Genomic DNA, 7,598 nt, shown 5'->3' with positions numbered 1-7,598 from the left:
CTCTAATTGGGTTAACATTGAGGGACCATTGTTACAATTTTGTTGACAAAATGGGGCCAAGGGTTATAGAAGGTAGCGGTAACAAGCAAAAACTATGGTCTTTTCTTTCTGCAGTGAAGAACAATTACTCATGAGTTGTTTGCATAAGTGGTCTCTTCTTTTCTGTATGTCGGTACTCTTTAAGGCTATGTAAGATGTAATTCATCTGTTTGAACTTCTTTTATTGAATATTCCATACCCTTGACCCAAAAAAAAATAAAAAAAAAAGTTTCTAAGAAATATGAGTAAGGAAATATATATTCAAACGATAGATTTTGTTAGATTAGCCATCAACAGAATTCGAACTCACACTATCATGCAATGACAACTTCTTTCACTTGTGAAATTATGCGCTATCCCTCTGTTAATAGCATGGACGTACCTTTACATGTGAGTTAAAAATTGCATTTCTTTCCTTTATTCTGTTCATCGTCCCTTTTCACCCTCCCTCTCTACAACTATTTTCCACCGCCAAAGGAAAATCCCAAACTAACAAATCTCAAGGCCATTTCTTTCAAATCTCAATTCAATTGTACGCCATGGGTCTTGCCTAGCTATGGGCAACGGTTATGGCGGATGGGTAACCGCAGTTATTATCCATAATCGTTTAAACTTTTACCCGCATAACCGGTTACCTGTTGGGTATTTACATAAACGGATAAACTCATACCAATAACCATACCCATTTACCCATAACCGCGTACCTGTTTACTTTTGTTTATCCGTCTACCTATTTTTTTAACAATTTAAAAATTAAAAATAAATTTGTCATAATTTTCTTTTTTCTAACTATTAAATACCGTTATAAGTACATTTAACATGTATTTTTATATTAACAGCAATATTATTTATGAATATACATTTAACATGTGTTTTTATATTAAGGCAAGACTCTTGCCTTTGCTGCCTAGAAATCCATTTTCCAGTTTTAGAAGCTTGGTTAAAACTTTTCATTCAAACTGATCCAATCAGAGCTTTAAAATCTAAAGCCTCACAAAATTGTTTCGCGGATGGAGAAGTTTAAATCCAAATTTTCACAACAAAAGCTGTCTTCTAATTATTCTATCACTTGAAAATTTTATTATTTTAAAGCACATACGTAAATCAAAACTAGTATCCACTTAACTACGCACAAGTCATTATTTTAAAAACAATTACACAAAATCACTCTCTTTTTTGGAGAAAAACTTGTGTGGGGCTTGACATGCTACTAGACAATGCTGAGTGGTAGTCCCATACCATTCATAACTTGCCATGTGTTAAATATTGTTGCATTAGTATAATTTCTTATTTTTATTTTATATCATAATTCAAAATTTAATTAATATATATATATATATATGGAAAAGTAAATTGTTAGAAGGCTTGAACTTCAAGGACACCACAATCACACGGTAAGAGAGGAATGCAGATTCAGGTGAAGTGCAGCTACGAAAAGGATTGTCGGGAATGGGCGATGGTGGAATTGCAAGGGGCGGTGGAAATTCACCACAATTTCAAGACCACCTCCTTTTGCAGCACCTGCCCTGGAAAACTGAAGCAGTTTCAACTCTTCCAGGAGTGATGGAATCGAAACAAATGTATTCGAATTTTGAATAATCGAATCTGTTTATGTATGTGACTCATTGCAAACAAACATTAGCTTTCTCATGATTCGCATAAAAAATAATCACAAGCTTATCTCTCTCTCACAGCCTTGCATGGCTGCTGGGAAATTGTGCAGATCTTAGGTAATTACTGGTTCAAAAGTTTATTAATCCATCAAAGCTAGATTAAGTTTCTGACTAACCTCATTATTTCAATTCAATAAAAAATAAAAAATAAAACTTCTCATTATTTCAATGTATTATCAAATTATTATTAAGGAAGGGCATATAAATTCTGGAGAAGAACCCAATTCTCAAAGCCAACTTTGTCCACCAGTAGTTTGTCGTTTCCAATTTTCAAATATTAATAGACTATAGATGTAAAATTGAACGAGTTATAAGTAATCATTAGAGAGAGTTGAGAGATGGGAGATGAGAGACTTAATAAAGGGAGAGCCTGAAGAGCAAGGAAGAATTGACGGTGTTGTAGATCACCGGTACCGACGAGAGAAAAGAGGAGGGTTCGCAAATGGAGGTAGATTTAACTGGGATTGTGAATTTTGTTTTTACCATTTCAGTTTTTTAAGAAATAATGATTTAAGTTTTTAATTTTATTTTCATATAAAACTAAAAATAAGAAATCATATTTAAGTTTAACACATGGCAATTTATGAGTGGCGTGTAGTGCCACTTAACATCATCTAGTGGCATGTCAAGCCCCACACAAGTTTATGTCAAACCCCACACAAGTTTTTCTTCTCTTTTTGGCACTCCATTTCATAATGTTATTTCCTAAGTAGACAACATTTCACTATTAATTAACCTCGATTTCAATGGCTTTGACGTCAGGCTTCTTCACCTCCGCCTTTTGTACGGTCACACTCAAAACTCCATTCTCCATGGCAGCCTTAATATGATCAACCGTTACATTCTTCGGCAGCTGAAACCTTCCCAAGAACTTGTCGCTGCTATTCTCCACTATGTGCCACTTGTCATTTTTGTCGTCCTTCTTCATGTTCCTCTCTCTGTTGATCTGAAGCACCATGTTGTCTTCACCTCATCCTTCTTCAGCCCCAGAATGTCCGTCTTGAACACGTGGGCTTCCAGGGTCTCCTTCCAGTCGACCCTAGTGTTCATAAAAGCCGAATTTTCTCGAGAAAATTCAGGAAATGCGGAGAGTGATGAGGAGGAAGGGGATGGGAAATCCTTGAAAGGGTCCCAAAGGTTGAGGCAAAACGGGTCGAAGATGCTACTGCCTCGTCGAGAGTTGGGGATGAGAGACATTTTGGAAAAAACTTGATGCGGTTTTGTTTGGATGCGGAGAAAAGTCCTGGGAATCAAAATTAGAGCCGGTAGACAGAGTTCTCACTTTGCTTCACTGGTTGGTGAAGGAAGTGGGTTAGTGGCATATTTATAAGGAGTCAAAGACGTTTCTAGAAAATTCCAGGTACTGGAAAACTAAAAAAGGGCATGAAACCAAGCAGCACAAGGAAGACGAAACAGAAGTTGCTAGAAACTTCCTGAATGAAAAAAATTGGACTTCAACAAAAAAAAAAAAAAAAATGTTGGTATAGAAGAGAGGAAAGAATTCCACTAAACTAGCTTTATTGCACGTGCATGTGTGGGGAGGTTTTTTTTTTTTTTTTTTTTGGTCAAAACAATTAGGTATGAGATTGATTCTTCCAATCTTATGGTGCACAATAAAAAGCTTCGCTTCAATCTTATGGGGTATAGAACATCTACTGGTTGGGGCTTTGTGGAGGATCTTTCTTTTTAGGCTGAAATGTTTTTATGTATTTTTAGTATATTTCATGTATTATTTTGTACACATCACATTACTTTTTTTTATTTTTATTTTTTTATGAACAAACTATCATCTACACTAGAGGTGGGTTAGCTAGCAATAATGTGGTTCGAATTCGCCTTTGACGAGAATCGAACCTAAGAACTCTTATTTACAAATGAAGAGGAATTCCACTAGACTAGAGTACTAAATGACCATCATATTACATAAGTGTTGGTACGTAATTAGTTTGTTTGGGCTCTAACTCCTCCTGACTTTTAGATAAGCTATTTCGTGAGATGTTAAATGTTATTGATATTTAGTAGATATTGTTAATGAGATAAGATCAAGGGACACATATTTTGACAAATATCTTTACACTTCATATTATCTCTTGGATTTTTTATATTTAATGGTCATGATAAAAAGCAGTGTTCTAAAAATCGGCCCAGGCACTCGGCGGTAGAGTCCCGATCCGATTTGGGCTAAATCGTTCAGGTAAGGTGTGAAGGATTTAGGCGGTTGCCTAGGCGTCTCTAGGCGCTCAAGGTGGCCTAGGCGGTGTTAGGCGGCGGTCGATGCTTTGCAAATCTCCCCTCACATCCACACGATCCACAACCCACAACCCAAATCTTCAAACCTGCGCTCTTGCACCCAACATCAATCGATGAACCCAAGTAGATTAAGAATATACAAGGATGAGCAATACACATAATCTGTCCGTTGGGTTTTACTGCAGAGAGAGAAAGGGATATGTTGAAGAGATCTGTCTGTTCTGTTGAAGAGAAGAGAGAGAGAGAGAGAGTCGAAAGAAAAACTGAAAATGGGAGGAAAAGAAAGGCATAACTAAAGACTAAAGAATGAGTCTGATAAAAAAAAAACTAAAGAGAGAGAAGGGGATCTCTCTGTAGAGAGAGAAAGAGGAGGAGATCTGTTGATAATAAATGCAAGCCTGGAGCCACTAAACAAGTGATGGTTGATTGGGAATAGCATTGGAGAAACCAGAAAAGCTGTCAATTTAATTGAAAAAAAAAGTTTTTCTTTCAAGTTGGGTCCATTTTATGGCCCACTATTTTGTTCAAAGAAAAAACAAACTAAGCCTAATATTCTTTGTACAAAATTAGAAAAAAAAAGTTCTAAAATTATACACATATACTCATATTTTATAATATACAGTGTAAATTTATGTAAATCCGCCTAGACCGCTTAGGCGCTAGGCGTTAGTCCACAGCCCGACTAGCGTCTAACCTTTTTTAGAACATTGATTAAAAGTTAAAATGATTGTCAATAAACATGACTTAGAATAAATTAACATAAATCTTTATTAAATATTTTATTTTGTTTTATTTTGTTGGAAAATAGTCCTATTGCATATAAAGCACCATCTTCCTTCACGAACACCCTATTCCTTCACGAACACCCTATTCCTTCATACCATTCTGCATCAAATAAAAATTGTTGCCGAGTCTAAAATAAACAAGGGAGAGGATAGAGATGATAGTTCTTTTGTTTTATATGATGAAACCTTAACAAGCCATTGAAAAGCTTTATTGTCAATCAAGAACAGGCTTAAGAATTTAATGTAACCAATTTTAGGGTTTGCGAACCTCATCCTTTTCTATAAAGATTCAATTTATTTCCTAGATATTAAAATTCAGTTTCTGGGCTAAGAAGCATAATCGGGGCATCTTCAATGGTTGAACAGAAAAAAAAAAAAAAAGGTAATTTTTTAATGGGGCAAAAGTTCTCTGGATCTATCTCTTAATAGGTAATCCCCTCTTTTTCTTCAGCCATTTTTTACTGCTTCCCATGACTTGCAAATAACCCATGAATACACCATTGATACTGAGGATGATTCAAGGGAGGATAGAAGAAAGAAGAGTGAAAAGGTCGGTTAGGTTGTACGGAGCGATCAAGATTGACGTATCCACCATGGATGGTTGAGTTTTTATCATCTTAATTAACAATAGCCTAGGGGGTTAGAGGAAGATGGAGGCTCAGCTCGAGAGTGTTTACGTTTCCTTAACCTAACGTTTTTTCTTAAAATTTTTAAAGGAAGATTAACAAAAAGTCCTAAAAAACTTTAGTTTTAATGAAAAATGACAAATAAAGGTGTAAGTGAATAGTACCAAGAAAGGTAAAAATATAGTTTTTCGTTAAAAGTGAACAGTATCAGGATTGTTTCGTTAAAACTCCTAATTTTTTATTGAATAAAATATTTTTATTTACAAGTCATCGCCACATCATTTAGTAATTTATCTTGAGTTATATTAGTTTTATTTAGGACCATTATCTATATAAAGATCCAAGAGCTAAAATGGAGTGTAAAGATTTGCCCAAATATTTGTCCCTTTTTTTTCCCAAAGGTAAGAACTTCATTATATTCGAACTGAAATGTGTACATCAGAATCCAAAATATTAAACAACTACTCTGACTCAAAATATTTGTCCGTTTATCCTATTCTATTGTTAATATAATGTAAATATTATTATTTATCAGTAAGTCTAAATAATACATATCAAACGGCCCACTTATAACTTGCATGGTATCTTCAGTCTTAACCGTCTAATTAAATCGAACGGCCCATACAACCCCCGCACTTAAGTTTTTTGGTTCACCAATCACCTTTTGTCATCATCAAGTCAACTGTGTTGTGCGAGTAACTCACACAAACATCCGATTATTCTCAAGCGTCCTAAGAAAGTTCCAATTATTCTCAAGCGTACTAGGAAGTTTGAGAGAAACCCACACAAACATTTTGCAGCCTCATCCTCAAGTCTGTTCAAGAAAATTCTTCGGTTCCTTATAAATACGCAACCAAATCTGCTCATTTTGCAATCAGTCCAGCAAAAGCAAAAGTTCTGTAATAATTCTCAAACTTTCTCAGCATCCAAACCAACCCCATCAGTTTTTTCACAATGTCGCTCACCCCCAGCTCCCGACGAGGAAGCAAAGTCATCTTCGACCCATTCTTCCTCAATCTGTGGGACCCTTTCAAGGATTTTCCGTTCCCTTCCTCCTCATCACTCTCCGCAATTCCTGAATTTTCTCGGGAGAATTCGGCTTTTGTGAGCACTAGGGTGTCCACGTGTTCAAGGCGGACGTTTCGGGGTTGAAAAAAAGGAGGTTAAGGTGGAGGTGGAAGACCACAGGGTGCTTCAGATCAGTGGAGAGAGGAACGTGGAGGAGGAGGACAAAAACGACAAGTGGCACAGAGTGGAGGTTTCAGCTTCCGGAGAATGCAAAGGTCGATTAGATTAGATGATTGGAGAAAGGTTAACGTTTTCGATATAACCAATTTGGTCACTGTTTTCTTCATTGTTTACAATCTAAGTCATTTTTGTCAATTTCAGGTTTTAAAAAGAATAATGCTTGCATTTTCTTTTTTGGATGAAGTTGTTTCGTCACTTGCAAATAACGTATCTTCACAAAAAAAAAAAAAAATCATGATCAGGATCATTTGTTTATTTGATGCATTTGAAAGATTAAAGAATTCCATTTCGAATGAATTTTTGCAGTGATGATCTTCAAAAGAAAATTAAGAAATTGAACGGTTATGATTTTAAAATTTCTATAGTGAAGATACGCTATTCGCAAGTATGAGAGAATGAGCTCATCTCCAAAGGAGAAATGCAAGTATTATTCTTTTAAAAAAAAAATACTTCCAAAAGGATTTTAAGAATGCTTTTTTTTTTTTTTTTTTTTTGGTGTTTCTCTAGTTGATAAGAAACACATAGTAATTGTTTGGACCCGATTTTACATTTTTGACCCAAGCAATCGAAGCCCTCGGATGATTATGAAAATTAAGAGATTTTTCTTAGCATTACTATTGATTTTAATCATAGTAATTATCTTGAAAATATCCTTAAAGCTTAAAAAGTTTAGAGTTATGCATGGGATTCTTTTGCAGATAATCAAGGGTTTTATCGGATTGTGGAGAAATTAAAAGAGATTGCATAGTTGGCTGCTTGCCAACCCCTTACAATCAACACAACAATAAAGAGAGTTATGTGAGGGCTTGCCGTGTAGCTTTAAGATTCTATCCTAATCAAAATGGTATCTAGTCAGTTGCATGGATTCCATATTTGAATGGGTTTGCATGCAGAACCACGTGGAACAATGGTACAAGGATGCAACTTTGGATGATTAGCATATGGATATGCCATTTTATCTGGTTGAAACATTAAGA

General features: G+C 35.4%; 1 pseudogene; it reads right to left on the bottom strand.

The window, feature by feature from the left end:
* Positions 1–1,954: 1,954 nt before the first annotated feature.
* LOC125468601 lies at positions 1,955–3,906 on the bottom strand (annotated as a pseudogene).
* Positions 3,907–7,598: the final 3,692 nt, after the last annotated feature.

The sequence above is a fragment of a genome, unplaced genomic scaffold (assembly GCF_019419815.1).
Source record: "Pyrus x bretschneideri cultivar Hongxiangsu unplaced genomic scaffold, Pyrus_bretschneideri_v1 Contig39, whole genome shotgun sequence".
Lineage (NCBI taxonomy): Eukaryota > Viridiplantae > Streptophyta > Magnoliopsida > Rosales > Rosaceae > Pyrus > Pyrus x bretschneideri.
The sequence above is the reverse complement of the archived record's forward strand: the minus strand, read 5'-3'. Positions and strand labels throughout refer to the sequence as shown.